Consider the following 22913-nt stretch of genomic DNA (forward strand, 5'->3'; position numbering starts at 1 on the left):
ATAGTGATGCAGTCCCTGAGCGGGCTTGGGGTGCACTGACTTAGGGAAATGGGATACAGTGCCTGAGTGAAATGCGACGCACTGACTGAGTGAAATGGGATTCAGTGACTGAGTGGAATGGGATGCAGTGACTGAGTGGAATGGGATGCAGTGACTGAGTGGAATGGGATGCAGTGACTGAGTGAAATGGGATGCAGTGAATGAGTGAAATGAGATGCAGTGACTGAGTGATTTGCGCGCAGTGACTGATAGAAATCGAATACAGTGACTGATGGAACTGGGATGCAGTGACTGACGGAACTGGGATGCGGTGACTTTGTGAACTGGGATGTGGTGACTGTGTGAAGTGGGATGCGGTGACTATGTGAACTGGGATGCAGTGGCTGAGTGAAATGGGATGCAGTGGGGAGTGAAATGGGATGCAGTGACTGGTGGAAATGAGATGCAGTGACTAAGGGAAAGGAAATGCAGTGTCTGTGGGAAATGGGATGCTGCGACTGAGGGTGATGGGAAGCAGTGTCCGGGTAATGGGATGCAGTGACTAATGGAAATGGATGCAGTGACTGAGTGAAATGGGATGCAGTCACTGAGTGAAATGCGATGCAGTGTCTAAAGGAAAGGAAATGCAGTGTCTGAGGGGTATCGGATGCTGCGATTGAGGGAAATGGGATGGAGTGACTGACGGAAATGGGATGCAGTGTCTGAGCGAAATGGGATGCAGTGACTGAGTGAAATGGGATGCAGTGACTGAGTGAAATGGGATGCAGTGACTGAGGGAAATGGGATGTAGTGACTGAGGACAATGGGATGCAGTGACTGAGGGCAATGGGATGCAGTGACTGAGGGCAATGGGTTGCAGTGACTGAGGGAAATGGGATGCAGTTTCTGAGGGAAGTGGGATGCAGTGACTGGGAAATGGGATGCAGTGACAGTAGGAAATGGGCTGCAGTGACTGATGGAAATGGGACGCAGTGACTGAGTGAAATGGGACGCCGTGACGGAGCTACTGGGAAGGAGTGACTGAGTTAATAGGGATGCAGTGCCTGAGCGGGCTTGGGATGCACTGACTTAGGGAATTGGGATACAGTGCCTAAGTGAAATGGGATGCACTGACTGAGTGAAATGGGATGCAGTGACTGAGTCGAATGGGATGCAGTGACTGAGTGAAATGCGATGCAGTGGCTTAGTGAAATGGGATGCAGTGACTGAGTGAAATGGGATGCAGTGACTGAGTGAAATGAGATGCAGTGACTGATGGAAATGGTTTGCAGTGTCTGTTTGAAATGGGATCCTGCGACTGAAGTTAATGGGATGCAGTGACTGAGGGTAATGGGATGCAGTGAATGAGTGAAATGGGATGTAGAGACTGAGTGAAATGGGATGCAGTGACTGAGGACATTGGGATGCAGTGACTGAGGACAATGGGATGCAGTGACTGAGGACAATGGGATGCAGTGACTGAGGGCAATGGGATGCAGTGACTGATAGAAATGGGATGCAGTGACTGAGGGAAATGGGATGCAGTGACAGTGGGAAATGGGAAGCAGTGACAGTGGGAAATGGGAAGCAGTGACAGTGGGAAATGGGACGCAGTGACTGATGGAAATGGGACGCAGTGACTGAGTGAAATGGGACACAGTGACTGAGTGAAATGGAATTGCCGTGACTGTGGAAAGGAGATGCAGTGACTGGTGAAATGGGATGCAGTGACTGAGTGGAATGGGATGCAGTGACTGAGGGTAATGGGATGCAGTGACTGATGGAAATGGAAGCAGTGACTGAGTGAAATGGGATGCAGTGACGGAGGTACTGGAAAGGAGTGACTGAGTTAATAGGGATGCAGTCCCTGACCGGGCTTGGGGTGCACTGACTTAGGGAAATGGGATACACTGCCTGAGTGAAATGGGATGCAGTGACTGAGTGAAATGGGATGCAGTGACTGAGTGGAATGGGATGCAGTGACTGAGTCAAATGGGATGCAGTGACTGAATGAAATGGGATGCAGTGAATGAGTGAAATGAGATGCAGTGACTGAGTGAAATGCGCGCAGTGACTGATAGAAATCGGATACAGTGACTGATGGAACTGGGATGCAGTGACTGTCGGAACTGGGATGCAGTGACTTTTTGAACTGAGATGTGGTGACTGTGTGAAGTGGGATGCGGTGACTATGTGAACTGGGATGCAGTGGCTGAGTGAAATGGGATGCAGTGGCTGAGTGAAATGGGATGCAGTGGGGAGTGAAATGTGATGCAGTGACTGGTGGAAATGAGATGCAGTGACTAAGGGAAAGGAAATGCAGTGTCTGTGGGAAATGGGATGCTGCGACTGAGGGTAATGGGATGCAGTGACTGAGGGTAATGGGATGCAGTGACTGAGGGTAGTGGGATGCAGTGACTGAGGGTAATGGGATGCAGTGACTGATGGAAATGGATGCAGTGACTGAGTGAAATGGGATGCAGTGACTGAGTGAAATGCGATGCAGTGTCTTAAGGAAAGGAAATGCAGTGTCTGAGCGGTATAGGATGCTGCGACTGAGGGAAATGGGATGGAGTGACTGACGGAAATGGGATGCAGTGTCTGAGCGAAATGGGATGCAGTGACTGAGTGAAATGGGATGCAGTGACTGAGTGAAATGGGACACAGTGACTGAGTGAAATGGAATTGCCGTGACTGTGGAAAGGAGATGCAGTGACTGAGGAAATGGGATGCAGTGACTGAGGGAAATGTGATGCAGTGACTGAGTGGAATGGGATGCAGTGACTGAGTGGAATGGGATGCAGTGACTGAGTGAAATGGGATGCAGTGACTGAGTGGAATGTGATGCTGTGACTGAGTGAAATGCGATGCAGTGACTGCGTGAAATGAGATCCAGTGGGTAATAAAATGGGATGCAGTGACTGGTGAAAATGAGATGCAGTGACTAAGGGAAAGGAAATGCAGTGTCTGTGGGAAATGGGATGCTGCGACTGAGGGTGATGGGATGCAGTGACTGAGGGTAATGGGATGCAGTGACTGATGGAAATGGCCGCAGTGACTGAGTGAAATGGGATGCAGTGACTGAGTGAAATGCTATGCAGTGTCTTAAGGAAAGGAAATGCAGTGTCTGAGGGGTATAGGATGCTGCGACTGAGGGAAATGGGATGTAGTGACTGACGGAAATGGGATTCAGTGTCTGAGGGAAATGGGACGCAGTGTCAGAGTGAAATGGGATGCAGTGACTGAGGGAAATGGGATGCAGTATTTGTAGGAAGGAGGATGCAATCACTGTGTGAAATGCGATGCAGAGACTGAGGGGAAGGAGATGCTCTGACCATGGGAAATGGGATGCAGTGAGTGTGGGAAATGGAATGTATCGTCTGTGAGATACGGGAAACAGTGACTGATGGGCATGTGATGCAGTGACTGTGGTGAAGGAGATGCAGTGATTGAGTGAAATGGGATGCAGTGACTGAGTGAAATGTGATGCAGTGACTGCTTGAAATGGGATGCAGTGACTGAGGGAAATGTGATGCAGTGACTGAGTGAAATCGGATGCATTGACTGACGGAAATGTGATTTCGTCACTGAGTGAAATTGGATGCAGTCGCTCAGTGAAACGGGATGCATCACTGAGTGAAATGGGATGCAGTGTCTGAGTACAATGGGATGCAGTGACTGGGTGAAATGGGATGCAGTGACTGAGTGAAATCGGATGCAGTGACTGACGGAAATGGGATGCAGTGACTGAGGGAAATGGGGTGCATTATTTGTGGGAAGAAGGATGCAATCACTGAGTGAAATGAGATGATGAGACTGAGGGCAAGGAGATGCTGTGACTATGGGAAATGGGATGCACTGAGTGTGGGAAATTGAATGCAGCGTCTGTGAGATACGGGAAACAGTGACTGATGGAAATGGGATGCAGTAACTGTGTTGAAGGAGATGCAGTGACTGAGTGAAATTGGATGCAGTGACTGCGTGAAATGCGATGCAGTGACTGAGTGAAATGTGATTCAGTCACTGAGTGAATTGGGATGGAGTCACTGAGTGAAATGTGATGCATCACTGAGTGAAATGAGATGCAGTGTCTGATTGAAATGTGATGCAGTGACTGAGGGAAATGGGATGCAGTGACTGAGGTACTGGGAAGTAGTGACTGAGTGAAATGCGATGCAGTGACTGAGTGAAATGAGATGCAGTGACTGATGGAAATGGTTTGCAGTGTCTGTTTGAAATGGGATCCTGCGACTGAAGTTAATGGGATGCAGTGACTGAGGGTAATGGGATGCAGTGAATGAGTGAAATGGGATGTAGAGACTGAGTGAAATGGGATGCAGTGACTGAGGACATTGGGATGCAGTGACTGAGGACAATGGGATGCAGTGACTGAGGACAATGGGATGCAGTGACTGAGGGCAATGGGATGCAGTGACTGATAGAAATGGGATGCAGTGACTGAGGGAAATGGGATGCAGTGACAGTGGGAAATGGGAAGCAGTGACAGTGGGAAATGGGAAGCAGTGACAGTGGGAAATGGGACGCAGTGACTGATGGAAATGGGACGCAGTGACTGAGTGAAATGGGACACAGTGACTGAGTGAAATGGAATTGCCGTGACTGTGGAAAGGAGATGCAGTGACTGGTGAAATGGGATGCAGTGACTGAGTGGAATGGGATGCAGTGACTGAGGGTAATGGGATGCAGTGACTGATGGAAATGGAAGCAGTGACTGAGTGAAATGGGATGCAGTGACGGAGGTACTGGAAAGGAGTGACTGAGTTAATAGGGATGCAGTCCCTGACCGGGCTTGGGGTGCACTGACTTAGGGAAATGGGATACACTGCCTGAGTGAAATGGGATGCAGTGACTGAGTGAAATGGGATGCAGTGACTGAGTGGAATGGGATGCAGTGACTGAGTCAAATGGGATGCAGTGACTGAATGAAATGGGATGCAGTGAATGAGTGAAATGAGATGCAGTGACTGAGTGAAATGCGCGCAGTGACTGATAGAAATCGGATACAGTGACTGATGGAACTGGGATGCAGTGACTGTCGGAACTGGGATGCAGTGACTTTTTGAACTGAGATGTGGTGACTGTGTGAAGTGGGATGCGGTGACTATGTGAACTGGGATGCAGTGGCTGAGTGAAATGGGATGCAGTGGCTGAGTGAAATGGGATGCAGTGGGGAGTGAAATGTGATGCAGTGACTGGTGGAAATGAGATGCAGTGACTAAGGGAAAGGAAATGCAGTGTCTGTGGGAAATGGGATGCTGCGACTGAGGGTAATGGGATGCAGTGACTGAGGGTAATGGGATGCAGTGACTGAGGGTAGTGGGATGCAGTGACTGAGGGTAATGGGATGCAGTGACTGATGGAAATGGATGCAGTGACTGAGTGAAATGGGATGCAGTGACTGAGTGAAATGCGATGCAGTGTCTTAAGGAAAGGAAATGCAGTGTCTGAGCGGTATAGGATGCTGCGACTGAGGGAAATGGGATGGAGTGACTGACGGAAATGGGATGCAGTGTCTGAGCGAAATGGGATGCAGTGACTGAGTGAAATGGGATGCAGTGACTGAGTGAAATGGGACACAGTGACTGAGTGAAATGGAATTGCCGTGACTGTGGAAAGGAGATGCAGTGACTGAGGAAATGGGATGCAGTGACTGAGGGAAATGTGATGCAGTGACTGAGTGGAATGGGATGCAGTGACTGAGTGGAATGGGATGCAGTGACTGAGTGAAATGGGATGCAGTGACTGAGTGGAATGTGATGCAGTGACTGCGTGAAATGAGATCCAGTGGGTAATAAAATGGGATGCAGTGACTGGTGAAAATGAGATGCAGTGACTAAGGGAAAGGAAATGCAGTGTCTGTGGGAAATGGGATGCTGCGACTGAGGGTGATGGGATGCAGTGACTGAGGGTAATGGGATGCAGTGACTGATGGAAATGGCCGCAGTGACTGAGTGAAATGGGATGCAGTGACTGAGTGAAATGCTATGCAGTGTCTTAAGGAAAGGAAATGCAGTGTCTGAGGGGTATAGGATGCTGCGACTGAGGGAAATGGGATGTAGTGACTGAGGGTAATGGGATGCAGTGACTGATGGAAATGGCCGCAGTGACTGAGTGAAATGGGATGCAGTGACTGAGTGAAATGCTATGCAGTGTCTTAAGGAAAGGAAATGCAGTGTCTGAGGGGTATAGGATGCTGCGACTGAGGGAAATGGGATGTAGTGACTGAGGGTAATCGGATGCAGTGACTGACGGAAATGGGATGCAGTGACTGAGGGAAATGGGGTGCATTATTTGTGGGAAGAAGGATGCAATCACTGAGTGAAATGAGATGATGAGACTGAGGGCAAGGAGATGCTGTGACTATGGGAAATGGGATGCACTGAGTGTGGGAAATTGAATGCAGCGTCTGTGAGATACGGGAAACAGTGACTGATGGAAATGGGATGCAGTAACTGTGTTGAAGGAGATGCAGTGACTGAGTGAAATTGGATGCAGTGACTGCGTGAAATGCGATGCAGTGACTGAGTGAAATGTGATTCAGTCACTGAGTGAATTGGGATGGAGTCACTGAGTGAAATGTGATGCATCACTGAGTGAAATGAGATGCAGTGTCTGATTGAAATGTGATGCAGTGACTGAGGGAAATGGGATGCAGTGACTGAGGTACTGGGAAGTAGTGACTGAGTGAAATGCGATGCAGTGACTGAGTGAAATGCGATGCACTGACTGAGTGAAATGAGATGCACTGACTGTTGGAAATTGGATGCAGTGACAGAGCGACATGAGGTGCAGAGACTGAGTAAAATGAGAAGCATTGAATGCACTGTCTGTGAGATACGGGAAACAGTGACTGATGGAAATGGGATGCAGTGACTGTGGTGAAGGGGATGCAGCGACTGAGTGAAATGGGATGCAGTGACTGCGTGAAATGGGATGCAGTGACTGCGTGAAAGGGGATGCAGTGACGGATGCAAATGGGATGCAGTGACTGAGTGAAATGGGATGCAGTGACTGAGGGAAATGGGATGCAGTGACTGAGGGAAATGAGATGCAGTGACTGAGGGAAATGAGATGCAGTGACTGAGGGAAATGAGATGCACTGACCGAGGGAAATGGGATGCAGTGACTGAGTGAAATGTGAAGCAGTCACTGAATGAAATGGGATGCACTGATTGTGTGAAATGGGATGCAGTGACTGAGGGAAAATGCGTTGCAATGACTGATGGAAATGGGATATAGTGACTGATGGAAATGGGATACAGTGACTGTGGGAAATGCGATGCAGTGACTGAGTGAATTGGAATGCAGTGACACACGGAAATGGGATGCCTTGACTGACGGAAATGTGATGCAGTGACTGATGGAAATGGGACGCAGTGACTGAGAGAAATGGGATGCAGTGACTGAAGGCAATGAGTTGCAGTGTCTGAGTGAAATGGGATGCAGTGATTGTGTGAAATGGGATGCAGTGACTGATGCAAATGGGATACATTGACTGAGGGAAATGGGTTGCAGTGACTGAGGGAAATGGGATGCAGTGCCTGAGTGAAATGAGATGCAGTGACTGAGGGAAATGGGATGCAGTGACTGAGGGAAATGGGATGCAGTGACTGAGGGAAATGGGATGCAGTGACTGAGGGAAATGGGATGCAGTGACTGAGTGAAATGGGATGCAGTGACTGAGTGAAATGGGATGCAGTGACTGAGTGAAATGGGATGCAGTGACTGATGGAAATGGTATGCAGTGTCTGTTTGAAATGGGATCCTGCGACTGAAGTTAATGGGATGCAGTGACTGAGGGGAATGGGATGCAGTGAATGAGTGAAATGGGATGTAGAGACTGAGTGAAATGGGATGCAGTGACTGAGGACAATGGGATGCAGTGACTGAGGGAAATGGGATGCAGTGACTGAGGGAAATGGGATGTAGAGACTTTGAAATGGGATGCAGTGACAGTGGGAAATGGGACGCACTGACGAATGGAAATGGGACGCCGTGACTGTGTGAAATGGGACACAGTGACTGAGTGAAATGGAAGTGCCCTGACTGTGGAAAGGAGATGCAGTGACTGAGGAAATGGGATGCAGTGACTGAGGGAAATGTAATGCAGTGACTGAGGGAAATGGGATGCAGTGACTGAGTGGAATGGGATGCAGTGACTGCGTGAAATGAGATCCATTGGGGAATAAAATGGGATGCAGTGACTGGTGGAAATGAGATGCAGTGACTGAGGGAAATGTGATGCAGTGACTGAGTGAAATGGGATGCAGTGACTGAGTGGAATGGGATGCAGTGACTGAGGGTAATGGGATGCAGTGACTGATGGAAATGGAAGCAGTGACTGAGTGAAATGGGATGCAGTGACGGAGGTACTGGGAAGGAGAGACTGAGTTAATAGTGATGCAGTCCCTGAGCGGGCTTGGGGTGCACTGACTTAGGGAAATGGGATACAGTGCCTGAGTGAAATGTGACGCACTGACTGAGTGAAATGGGATTCAGTTACTGAGTGGAATGGGATGCAGTGACTGATGGAAATGGTATGCAGTGTCTGTTTGAAATGGGATCCTGCGACTGAAGTTTATGGGATGCAGTGACTGAGGGTAATGGGATGCAGTGAATGAGTGAAATGGGATGTAGAGACTGAGTGAAATGGGATGCAGTGTCTGAGTGAAATGGGATGCAGTGATTGTGTGAAATGGGATGCAGTGACTGATGCAAATGGGATACATTGACTGAGGGAAATGGGTTGCAGTGACTGAGGGAAATGGGATGCAGTGCCTGAGTGAAATGAGATGCAGTGACTGAGGGAAATGGGATGCAGTGACTGAGTGAAATGAGATGCAGTGACTGAGGACAATGGGATGCAGTGACTGAGGACAATGGGATGCAGTGACTGAGGGCCATGGGATGCAGTGACTGAGGGCAATGGGATGCAGTGACTGAGGGCAATGGGATGCTGTGACTGAGGGAAATGGGATGCAGTGACTGAGGGAAATGGGATGCAGTGACTGAGGGAAATGGGATGCAGTGACTTGGAAATGGGATGCAGTGACAGTGGGAAATGGGACGCAGTGACTGATGGAAATGGGACGCCGTGACTGTGTGAAATGGGACACAGTTACTGAGTGAAATGGAATTGCCGTGACTGTGGAAAGGAGATGCAGTGACTGAGGAAATGGGATGCAGTGACTGAGGGAAATGTGATGCAGTGACTGAGTGGAATGGGATGCAGTGACTGAGTGGAATGGGATGCAGTGACTGAGTGGAATGGGATGCAGTGACTGAGTGAAATGAGATGCAGTGACTGATGGAAATGGTATGCAGTGTCTGTTTGAAATGGGATCCTGCGACTGAAGTTAATGGGATGCAGTGACTGAGGGGATGGGATGCAGTGAATGAGTGAAATGGGATGTAGAGACTGAGTGAAATGGGATGCAGTGACTGAGGACAATGGGATGCAGTGACTGAGGGCCATGGGATGCAGTGACTGAGGGAAATGGGATGCAGTGACTGAGGGAAATGGGATGCAGTGACTTGGAAATGGGATGCAGTGACAGTGGGAAATGGGACGCAGTGACTGATGGAAATGGGACGCCATGACTGTGTGAAATGGGACACAGTGACTGAGTGAAATGGAAGTGCCGTGACTGTGGAAAGGAGATGCAGTGACTGAGGAAATGGGATGCAGTGACTGAGGGAAATGTGATGCAGTGACTGAGGGAAATGGGATGCAGTGACTGAGTGGAATGGGATGCTGTGACTGAGTGAAATGCGATGCAGTGACTGCGTGAAATGAGATCCATTGGGGAATAAAATGGGATGCAGTGACTGGTGGAAATGTGATGCAGTGACTGAGGGAAATGTGATGCAGTGACTGAGGGAAATGTGATGCAGTGACTGAGGGAAATGTGATGCAGTGACTGAGGGAAATGTGATGCAGTGACTGAGTGAAATGGGATGCAGTGACTGAGGGTAATGGGATGCAGTGACTGATGGAAATGAAAGCAGTGACTGAGTGAAATGGGATGCAGTGACGGAGGTACTGGGAAGGAGTGACTGAGTTAATAGTGATGCAGTCCCTGAGCGGGCTTGGGGTGCACTGACTTAGGGGAATGGGATACAGTGCCTGAGTGAAATGCAACGCACTGACTGAGTGAAATGGGATTCAGTGACTGAGTGGAATGGGATGCAGTGACTGAGTGGAATGGGATGCAGTGACTGAGTGGAATGGGATGCAGTGACTGAGTGGAATGGGATGCAGTGACTGAGTGGAATGGGATGCAGCGACTGAGTGAAATGGGATGCAGTGACTGCGTGAAATGAGATGCATTGGGGAATAAAATGGGATGCAGTGACTGGTGGAAATGAGATGCAGTGACTGAGGGAAATGTGATGCAGTGACTGAGTGAAATGGGATGCAGTGACTGAGTGAAATGGGATGCAGTGACTGAGTGGAATGGGATGCAGTGACTGAGGGTAATGGGATGCAGTGACTGATGGAAATGGAAGCAGTGACTGAGTGAAATGGGATGCAGTGACGGAGGTACTGGGAAGGAGAGACTGAGTTAATAGTGATGCAGTCCCTGAGCGGGCTTGGGGTGCACTGACTTAGGGAAATGGGATACAGTGCCTGAGTGAAATGCGACGCACTGACTGAGTGAAATGGGATTCAGTTACTGAGTGGAATGGGATGCAGTGACTGATGGAAATGGTATGCAGTGTCTGTTTGAAATGGGATCCTGCGACTGAAGTTTATGGGATGCAGTGACTGAGGGTAATGGGATGCAGTGAATGAGTGAAATGGGATGTAGAGACTGAGTGAAATGGGATGCAGTGACTGAGGACAATGGGATGCAGTGACTGAGGACAATGGGATGCAGTGACTGAGGGCCATGGGATGCAGTGACTGAGGGCAATGGGATGCAGTGACTGAGGGAAATGGGATGCAGTGACTGAGGGAAATGGGATGCAGTGACTTGGAAATGGGATGCAGTGACAGTGGGAAATGGGACGCAGTGACTGATGGAAATGGGACGCCGTGACTGTGTGAAATGGGACACAGTGACTGAGTGAAATGGAATTGCCGTGACTGTGGAAAGGAGATGCAGTGACTGAGGAAATGTGATGCAGTGACTGAGGGAAATGGGATGCAGTGACTGAGTGGAATGGGATGCAGTGTCTGAGTGAAATGGGATGCAGTGACTGAGTGAAATGAGATGCAGTGACTGATGGAAATGGTATGCAGTGTCTGTTTGAAATGGGATCCTGCGACTGAAGTTAATGGGATGCAGTGACTGAGGACAATGGGATGCAGTGACTGAGGGCCATGGGATGCAGTGACTGAGGGAAATGGGATGCAGTGACTGAGGGAAATGGGATGCAGTGACTTGGAAATGGGATGCAGTGACAGTGGGAAATGGGACGCAGTGACTGATGGAAATGGGACGCCATGACTGTGTGAAATGGGACACAGTGACTGAGTGAAATGGAAGTGCCGTGACTGTGGAAAGGAGATGCAGTGACTTAGGAAATGGGATGCAGTGACTGGTGGAAATGTGATGCAGTGACTGAGGGAAATGTGATGCAGTGACTGGTGGAAATGTGATGCAGTGACTGAGGGAAATGTCATGCAGTGACTGAGTGAAATGGGATGCAGTGACTGAGGGTAATGGGATGCAGTGACTGATGGAAATGAAAGCAGTGACTGAGTGAAATGGGATGCAGTGACGGAGGTACTGGGAAGGAGTGACTGAGTTAATAGTGATGCAGTCCCTGAGCGGGCTTGGGGTGCACTGACTTAGGGAAATGGGATACAGTGCCTGAGTGAAATGCGACGCACTGACTGAGTGAAATGGGATTCAGTGACTGAGTGGAATGGGATGCAGTGACTGAGTGGAATGGGATGCAGTGACTGAGTGGAATGGGATGCAGTGACTGAGTGAAATGGGATGCAGTGAATGAGTGAAATGAGATGCAGTGACTGAGTGATTTGCGCGCAGTGACTGATAGAAATCGAATACAGTGACTGATGGAACTGGGATGCAGTGACTGACGGAACTGGGATGCGGTGACTTTGTGAACTGGGATGTGGTGACTGTGTGAAGTGGGATGCGGTGACTATGTGAACTGGGATGCAGTGGCTGAGTGAAATGGGATGCAGTGGGGAGTGAAATGGGATGCAGTGACTGGTGGAAATGAGATGCAGTGACTAAGGGAAAGGAAATGCAGTGTCTGTGGGAAATGGGATGCTGCGACTGAGGGTGATGGGATGCAGTGTCCGGTTAATGGGATGCAGTGACTGATGGAAATGGATGCAGTGACTGAGTGAAATGGGATGCAGTCACTGAATGAAATGCGATGCAGTGTCTAAAGGAAAGGAAATGCAGTGTCTGAGGGGTATCGGATGCTGCGATTGAGGGAAATGGGATGGAGTGACTGACGGAAATGGGATGCAGTGTCTGAGCGAAATGGGATGCAGTGACTGAGTGAAATGGGATGCAGTGACTGAGTGAAATGGGATGCATTGACTGAGGGAAATGGGATGTAGTGACTGAGGGAAATGGGATGTAGTGACTGAGGACAATGGGATGCAGTGACTGAGGGCAATGGGATGCAGTGACTGAGGGAAATGGGATGCAGTGACAGTAGGAAATGGGCTGCAGGGACTGATGGAAATGGGACGCAGTGACTGAGTGAAATGGGACGCCGTGACGGAGCTACTGGGAAGGAGTGACTGAGTTAATAGGGATGCAGTGCGTGAGCGGGCTTGGGATGCACTGACTTAGGGAATTGGGATACAGTGCCTAAGTGAAATGGGATGCACTGACTGAGTGAAATGGGATGCAGTGACTGGGTCGAATGGGATGCAGTGACTGAGTGAAATGCGATGCAGTGGCTTAGTGAAATGCGATGCAGTGGCTTAGTGAAATGGGATGCAGTGACTGAGTGAAATGGGATGCAGTGACTGAGTGAAATGAGATGCAGTGACTGATGGAAATGGTATGCAGTGTCTGTTTGAAATGGGATCCTGCGACTGAAGTTAATGGGATGCAGTGACTGAGGGTAATGGGATGCAGTGAATGAGTGAAATGGGATGTAGAGACTGAGTGAAATGGGATGCAGTGACTGAGGACATTGGGATACAATGACTGAGGACAATGGGATGCAGTGACTGAGGGCAATGGGATGCAGTGACTGAGAGAAATGGGATGCAGTGACTGAGGGAAATGGGATGCAGTGACTGGGAAATGGGAAGCAGTGACAGTGGGAAATGGGAAGCAGTGACAGTGGGAAATGGGACGCAGTGACTGATGGAAATGGGACGCAGTGACTGAGTGAAATGGGACACAGTGACTGAGTGAAATGGAATTGCCGTGACTGTGGAAAGGAGATGCAGTGACTGGTGAAATGGGATGCAGTGACTGAGTGGAATGGGATGCAGTGACTGAGGGTAATGGGATGCAGTGACTGATGGAAATGGAAGCAGTGACTGAGTGAAATGGGATGCAGTGACGGAGGTACTGGAAAGGAGTGACTGAGTTAATAGGGATGCAGTCCCTGACCGGGCTTGGGGTGCACTGACTTAGGGAAATGGGATACACTGCCTGAGTGAAATGGGATGCAGTGACTGAGTGAAATGGGATGCAGTGACTGAGTGGAATGGGATGCAGTGACTGAGTCAAATGGGATGCAGTGACTGAATGAAATGGGATGCAGTGAATGAGTGAAATGAGATGCAGTGACTGAGTGAAATGCGCGCAGTGACTGATAGAAATCGGATACAGTGACTGATGGAACTGGGATGCAGTGACTGTCGGAACTGGGATGCAGTGACTTTTTGAACTGAGATGTGGTGACTGTGTGAAGTGGGATGCGGTGACTATGTGAACTGGGATGCAGTGGCTGAGTGAAATGGGATGCAGTGGCTGAGTGAAATGGGATGCAGTGGGGAGTGAAATGTGATGCAGTGACTGGTGGAAATGAGATGCAGTGACTAAGGGAAAGGAAATGCAGTGTCTGTGGGAAATGGGATGCTGCGACTGAGGGTAATGGGATGTAGTGACTGAGGGTAATGGGATGCAGTGACTGAGGGTAATGGGATGCAGTGACTGAGGGTAGTGGGATGCAGTGACTGAGGGTAATGGGATGCAGTGACTGATGGAAATGGATGCAGTGACTGAGTGAAATGGGAAGCAGTGACTGAGTGAAATGCGATGCAGTGTCTTAAGGAAAGGAAATGCAGTGTCTGAGCGGTATAGGATGCTGCGACTGAGGGAAATGGGATGGAGTGACTGACGGAAATGGGATGCAGTGTCTGAGCGAAATGGGATGCAGTGACTGAGTGAAATGGGATGCAGTGACTGAGGGAAATGGGATGCAGTGACTGAGGACAATGGGATGCAGTGACTGATGGAAATGGGATGCAGTGACTGAGTGAAATGGGACACAGTGACTGAGTGAAATGGAATTGCCGTGACTGTGGAAAGGAGATGCAGTGACTGAGGAAATGGGATGCAGTGACTGAGGGAAATGTGATGCAGTGACTGAGTGGAATGGGATGCAGTGACTGAGTGGAATGGGATGCAGTGACTGAGTGAAATGGGATGCAGTGACTGAGTGGAATGTGATGCTGTGACTGAGTGAAATGCGATGCAGTGACTGCGTGAAATGAGATCCAGTGGGTAATAAAATAGGATGCAGTGACTGGTGAAAATGAGATGCAGTAACTAAGGGAAAGGAAATGCAGTGTCTGTGGGAAATGGGATGCTGCGACTGAGGGTGATGGGATGCAGTGACTGAGGGTAATGGGATGCAGTGACTGATGGAAATGGCCGCAGTGACTGAGTGAAAAGGGATGCAGTGACTGAGTGAAATGCTATGCAGTGTCTTAAGGAAAGGAAATGCAGTGTCTGAGGGGTATAGGATGCTGCGACTGAGGGAAATGGGATGTAGTGACTGACGGAAATGGGATTCAGTGTCTGAGGGAAATGGGACGCAGTGTCAGAGTGAAATGGGATGCAGTGACTGAGGGAAATGGGATGCAGTATTTGTAGGAAGGAGGATGCAATCACTGTGTGAAATGCGATGCAGAGACTGAGGGGAAGGAGATGCTCTGACTATGGGAAATGGGATGCAGTGAGTGTGGGAAATGGAATGTATCGTCTGTGAGATACGGGAAACAGTGACTGATGGGCATGTGATGCAGTGACTGTGGTGAAGGGGATGCAGTGATTGAGTGAAATGGGATGCAGTGACTGAGTGAAATGTGATGCAGTGACTGCTTGAAATGGGATGCAGTGACTGAGGGAAATGTGATGCAGTGACTGAGTGAAATCGGATGCATTGACTGACGGAAATGTGATTTCGTCACTGAGTGAAATTGGATGCAGTCGCTCAGTGAAACGGGATGCATCACTGAGTGAAATGGGATGCAGTGTCTGAGTACAATGGGATGCAGTGACTGGGTGAAATGGGATGCAGTGACTGAGTGAAATCGGATGCAGTGACTGAGGGAAATGGGATGCACTGACCGAGTGAAATGAGATGCAGTGACTGACGGAAATGGGATGCAGTGACTGAGGGAAATGGGGTGCATTATTTGTGGGAAGAAGGATGCAATCACTGAGTGAAATGAGATGATGAGACTGAGGGCAAGGAGATGCTGTGACTATGGGAAATGGGATGCACTGAGTGTGGGAAATTGAATGCAGCGTCTGTGAGATACGGGAAACAGTGACTGATGGAAATGGGATGCAGTAACTGTGTTGAAGGAGATGCAGTGACTGAGTGAAATTGGATGCAGTGACTGCGTGAAATGCGATGCAGTGACTGAGTGAAATGTGATTCAGTCACTGAGTGAATTGGGATGGAGTCACTGAGTGAAATGTGATGCATCACTGAGTGAAATGAGATGCAGTGTCTGATTGAAATGTGATGCAGTGACTGAGGGAAATGGGATGCAGTGACTGAGGTACTGGGAAGTAGTGACTGAGTGAAATGCGATGCAGTGACTGAGTGAAATGCGACGCACTGACTGAGTGAAATGAGATGCACTGACTGTTGGAAATTGGATGCAGTGACAGAGCGACATGAGGTGCAGAGACTGAGTAAAATGAGAAGCATTGAATGCACTGTCTGTGAGATACGGGAAACAGTGACTGATGGAAATGGGATGCAGTGACTGTGGTGAAGGGGATGCAGCGACTGAGTGAAATGGGATGCAGTGACTGCGTGAAATGGGATGCAGTGACTGAGTGAAATGGGATGCAGTGACGGATGCAAATGGGATGCAGTGACTGAGTGAAATGGGATGCAGTGACTGAGGGAAATGGGATGCAGTGACTGAGGGAAATGGGATGCAGTGACTGAGGGAAATGGGATGCAGTGACTGAGGGAAATGAGATGCAGTGACTGAGGGAAATGAGATGCAGTGACTGAGGGAAATGAGATGCAGTGACTGAGGGAAATGGGATGCAGTGACTGAGTGAAATGTGAAGCAGTCACTGAATGAAATGGGATGCACTGATTGTGTGAAATGGGATGCAGTGACTGAGGGAAAATGCGTTGCAATGACTGATGGAAATGGGATATAGTGACTGATGGAAATGGGATACAGTGACTGTGGGAAATGCGATGCAGTGACTGAGTGAATTGGAATGCAGTGACACACGGAAATGGGATGCCTTGACTGACGGAAATGTGATGCAGTGACTGATGGAAATGGGACGCAGTGACTGAGGGAAATGGGATGCAGTGACTGATGCAAATGGGATACATTGACTGAGGGAAATGGGTTGCAGTGACTGAGGGAAATGGGATGCAGTGCCTGAGTGAAATGAGATGCAGTGACTGAGGGAAATGGGATGCAGTGACTGAGTGAAATGAGATGCAGTGTCTGTTTGAAATTGGATCCTGCGACTGAAGTTAATGGGATGCAGTGACTGAGGGTAATGGGATGCAGTGACTGAGGGTAATGGGATGCAGTGACTGAGTGAAATGGGATGTAGTGACTGAGGGAAATGGGATGCAGTGTCTGAGTGAAATGAGATGCAGTGACTGATGTAAATGGCATGCAGTGAATGAGGGAAATGGGATGCAGTGACTGACGGAAATGTGATGCAGTGTCTGTTTGAAATTGGATCCTGCGACTGAAGTTAATGGGATGCAGTGACTGAGGGTCATGGGATGCAGTGACTGAGGGCAATGGTATGCAGTGACTGAGGGAAATCGGATGCAGTGACTCGGAAATGGGATGCAGTGATTGAGTGAAACGGGATACAGTGACTGAGTGAAATGGGATTGCCGTGACTGTGGAAAGGAGTTGCAGTGACTGAGGAAATGGGACGCAGTGACTGAGTGAAATGGGACGCAGTGACTGATGGAAAGGAGATGCAGTGACTCTGTGAAATGGGATGCAGTGACTGAGTGAAATGGGATTGCCGTGACTGTGGAAAGGGGATGCAGTGACTGAGGGAAATGAGATGCCGAGACTGAGTGAACTGGGATGCAGTGACTGAGGAAATGGAATGCAGTGACTGAGTGAAATGGGATGCAGTGACTGAGGGTAATGGGATGCAGTTACTGAGTGAAATAGGATGCAGTGACTGAGGGCAATGGGATGCAGTGACTGATGGAAATGGGACGCAGTGACTGAGTGAAATGGGACGCAGTGACTGATGGAAAGGAGATGCAGTGACTCTTTGAAATTGGATGCAGTGACTGAGTGAAATGGGATTGCCGTGACTGTGGAAAGGAGATGCAGTGACTGAGGAAATGGGACGCAGTGACTGATGGAAAGGGATGCCTTGACTGTGTGTAAAGTGAAGCCTTGAGTGAAATGGGATGCAGTGGCTGTGTGAAATGGGATGCAGTGGCTGTGTGAAATGGGATGCAGTGGCTGTGTGAAATGGGATGCAGTGGCTGTGTGAAATGGGATGCACTGGCTGTGTGGACATGGGATGCAGTGGCTGTGTGAACTGGGATTCTGAGACTCAAGTGAATGGGATGCCGTGTCTGTGGGGAATGGGATGCAGTGACTGTGGTGAAGGAGATGCAGTGATTGAGTGAAATGGGATGCAGTGACTGCTTCAAATGGGATGCAGTGACTGAGTGAAATGGGATGCAGTGACTGAGTGAAATGGGATGCAGTGACTGAGTGAAATGGGATGCAGTGACTGAGAGACATGGGATGCAGTGACTGAGGGACATGGGATGAAGTGACTGAGTGAAATGGGATGCAGTGATTGAGGGAAATTTGATGCAGTGAATGAGTGAAATGAGATGCAGTGACTTAGGGAAATTGGATGCAGTGACAGAGTGACATGAGCTGCAGTGTCTGATGGAAATGTGATGCAGTACCAGAGGGAAATGGGATGCGGTGACTGAGGTACAGGGAAGGAGTGACTGAGTTCATGGGGATGCAGTGCCCAAGCGGACTTGGGGTGCAGTGAGTGAGGGAAATGGGATACAGTGCCTAAGTGAAATGTGACGCGCTGACTGAGTGAAATCGGATGCAGTGACTGAGTGGAATGGGATGCAGTGACTGAGTGGAATGGGATGCAGTGACTGAGTGAAATGGGATGCAGTGACTGAGTGAAATGGGATGCTGTGACTGAGTGAAATGGGATGCTGTGACTGAGTGAAATGGGATGCTGTGACTGAGTGAAATGTGATGCAGTGACTGAGTGAAATGGGATGCAGTGAATGAGTGAAATGAGATGCACTGACTGATGGAAATTGGATGCAGTGACAGAGTGACATGAGCTGCAGTCACTGAGTGAAATGAGAAGCATTGATTGCACTGTCTGTGAGATACGGGAAACAGTGACTGATGGAAATGGGATGCAGTGACTGTGGTGAAGGGGATGCAGTGACTGAGTGAAATGGAATGCAGTGACTGAGTGAAATGGGATGCAGTGACTGAGGGTAATGGGATGCAGTTACTGAGTGAAATAGGATGCAGTGACTGAGGGCAATGGGATGCAGTGACTGATGGAAATGGGACGCAGTGACTGATGGAAAGGAGATGCAGTGACTCTGTGAAATGGGATGCAGTGACTGAGTGAAATGGGATTGCCGTGACTGTGGAAAGGAGATGCAGTGACTGAGGAAATGGGACGCAGTGACTGATGGAAAGGGATGCCTTGACTGTGTGTAAAGTGAAGCATTGAGTGAAATGGGATGCAGTGGCTGTGTGAAATGGGATGCAGTGGCTGTGTGAAATGGGATGCAGTGGCTGTGTGAAATGGGATGCAGTGGCTGTGTGAAATGGGATGCAGTCACTGTGTGAAATGGGATGCAGTGGCTGTGTGAACTGGGATACTGAGACTCAAGTGAATGGGATGCCGTGTCTGTGGGGAATGGGATGCAGTGACTGTGGTGAAGGAGATGCAGTGATTGAGTGAAATGGGATGCAGTGACTGAGGGACATGGGATGCAGTGACTGAGTGACATGGGATGCAGTGACTGAGGGACATGGGATGCAGTGACTGAGGGACATGGGATGCAGTGACTGAGGGACATGGGATGCAGTGACTGAGGGACATGGGATGCAGTGACTGAGGGACATGGGATGCAGTGACTGAGGGAAATGGGATGTAGTGACTGATGCAAATGGGATACATTGACTGAGGGAAATGGGTTGCAGTGACTGAGGGAAATGGGATGCAGTGCCTGAGTGAAATGAGATGCAGTGACTGAGGGAAATGGGATGCAGTGACTGAGTGAAATGAGATGCAGTGTCTGTTTGAAATTGGATCCTGCGACTGAAGTTAATGGGATGCAGTGACTGAGGGTAATGGGATGCAGTGACTGAGGGTAATGGGATGCAGTGACTGAGTGAAATGGGATGTAGTGACTGAGGGAAATGGGATGCAGTGTCTGAGTGAAATGAGATGCAGTGACTGATGTAAATGGCATGCAGTGAATGAGGGAAATGGGATGCAGTGACTGACGGAAATGTGATGCAGTGTCTGTTTGAAATTGGATCCTGCGACTGAAGTTAATGGGATGCAGTGACTGAGGGTCATGGGATGCAGTGACTGAGGGCAATGGTATGCAGTGACTGAGGGAAATCGGATGCAGTGACTCGGAAATGGGATGCAGTGATTGAGTGAAACGGGATACAGTGACTGAGTGAAATGGGATTGCCGTGACTGTGGAAAGGAGTTGCAGTGACTGAGGAAATGGGACGCAGTGACTGAGTGAAATGGGACGCAGTGACTGATGGAAAGGAGATGCAGTGACTGAGGGAAATGAGATGCCGAGACTGAGTGAACTGGGATGCAGTGACTGAGGAAATGGGATGCAGTGACTGAGTGAAATGGGATGCAGTGACTGAGGGTAATGGGATGCAGTTACTGAGTGAAATAGGATGCAGTGACTGAGGGCAATGGGATGCAGTGACTGATGGAAATGGGACGCAGTGACTGAGTGAAATGGGACGCAGTGACTGATGGAAAGGAGATGCAGTGACTCTTTGAAATTGGATGCAGTGACTGAGTGAAATGGGATTGCCGTGACTGTGGAAAGGAGATGCAGTGACTGAGGAAATGGGACGCAGTGACTGATGGAAAGGGATGCCTTGACTGTGTGTAAAGTGAAGCCTTGAGTGAAATGGGATGCAGTGGCTGTGTGAAATGGGATGCAGTGGCTGTGTGAAATGGGATGCAGTGGCTGTGTGAAATGGGATGCAGTGGCTGTGTGAAATGGGATGCACTGGCTGTGTGGACATGGGATGCAGTGGCTGTGTGAACTGGGATTCTGAGACTCAAGTGAATGGGATGCCGTGTCTGTGGGGAATGGGATGCAGTGACTGTGGTGAAGGAGATGCAGTGATTGAGTGAAATGGGATGCAGTGACTGCTTCAAATGGGATGCAGTGACTGAGTGAAATGGGATGCAGTGACTGAGTGAAATGGGATGCAGTGACTGAGTGAAATGGGATGCAGTGACTGAGAGACATGGGATGCAGTGACTGAGGGACATGGGATGAAGTGACTGAGTGAAATGGGATGCAGTGATTGAGGGAAATTTGATGCAGTGAATGAGTGAAATGAGATGCAGTGACTTAGGGAAATTGGATGCAGTGACAGAGTGACATGAGCTGCAGTGTCTGATGGAAATGTGATGCAGTACCAGAGGGAAATGGGATGCGGTGACTGAGGTACAGGGAAGGAGTGACTGAGTTCATGGGGATGCAGTGCCCAAGCGGACTTGGGGTGCAGTGAGTGAGGGAAATGGGATACAGTGCCTAAGTGAAATGTGACGCGCTGACTGAGTGAAATCGGATGCAGTGACTGAGTGGAATGGGATGCAGTGACTGAGTGAAATGGGATGCAGTGACTGAGTGAAATGGGATGCTGTGACTGAGTGAAATGGGATGCTGTGACTGAGTGAAATGGGATGCTGTGACTGAGTGAAATGTGATGCAGTGACTGAGTGAAATGGGATGCAGTGAATGAGTGAAATGAGATGCACTGACTGATGGAAATTGGATGCAGTGACAGAGTGACATGAGCTGCAGTCACTGAGTGAAATGAGAAGCATTGATTGCACTGTCTGTGAGATACGGGAAACAGTGACTGATGGAAATGGGATGCAGTGACTGTGGTGAAGGGGATGCAGTGACTGAGTGAAATGGAATGCAGTGACTGAGTGAAATGGAATGCAGTGACTGAGTGAAATGGGATGCAGTGACTGAGGGTAATGGGATGCAGTTACTGAGTGAAATAGGATGCAGTGACTGAGGGCAATGGGATGCAGTGACTGATGGAAATGGGACGCAGTGACTGATGGAAAGGTGATGCAGTGACTCTGTGAAATGGGATGCAGTGACTGAGTGAAATGGGATTGCCGTGACTGTGGAAAGGAGATGCAGTGACTGAGGAAATGGGACGCAGTGACTGATGGAAATGGATGCCTTGACTGTGTGTAAAGTGAAGCATTGAGTGAAATGGGATGCAGTGGCTGTGTGAAATGGGATGCAGTGGCTGTGTGAAATGGGATGCAGTGGCTGTGTGAAATGGGATGCAGTGGCTGTGTGAAATGGGATGCACTGGCTGTGTGAAATGGGATGCAGTCACTGTGTGAAATGGGATGCAGTGGCTGTGTGAACTGGGATTCTGAGACTCAAGTGAATGGGATGCCGTGTCTGTGGGGAATGGGATGCAGTGACTGTGGTGAAGGAGATGCAGTGACTGAGGGACATGGGATGCAGTGACTGAGTGACATGGGATGCAGTGACTGAGGGACATGGGATGCAGTGACTGAGGGACATGGGATGCAGTGACTGAGGGACATGGGATGCAGTGACTGAGGGACATGGGATGCAGTGACTGAGGGACATGGGATGCAGTGACTGAGTGAAATGGGATGCAGTGATTGAGGGAAATTTGATGCAGTGAATGAGTTAAATGAGATGCAGTGACTTAGGGAAATTGGATGCAGTGACAGAGTGACATGAGCTGCAGTGTCTGATGGAAATGTGATGCAGTACCAGAGCGAAATGGGATGCGGTGACTGAGGTACAGGGAAGGAGTGACTGAGTTCATGGGGATGCAGTGCCCAAGCGGACTTGGGGTGCAGTGAGTGAGGGAAATGGGATACAGTGCCTGAGTGAAATGTGACGCGCTGATTGAGTGAAATCGGATGCAGTGACTGAGTGGAATGGGATGCAGTGACTGAGTGGAATGGGATGCAGTGACTGAGTGGAATGGGATGCAGTGACTGAGTGAAATGGGATGCTGTGACTGAGTGAAATGTGATGCAGTGACTGAGTGAAATGGGATGCAGTGAATGAGTGAAATGAGTTGCACTGACTGATGGAAATTGGATGCAGTGACAGAGTGACATGAGCTGCAGTCACTGAGTAAAATGAGAAGCATTGATTGCACTGTCTGTGAGATAGGGGAAACA

Source organism: Stegostoma tigrinum, unplaced genomic scaffold (genome assembly GCF_030684315.1).
Source record: "Stegostoma tigrinum isolate sSteTig4 unplaced genomic scaffold, sSteTig4.hap1 scaffold_201, whole genome shotgun sequence".
Lineage (NCBI taxonomy): Eukaryota > Metazoa > Chordata > Chondrichthyes > Orectolobiformes > Stegostomatidae > Stegostoma > Stegostoma tigrinum.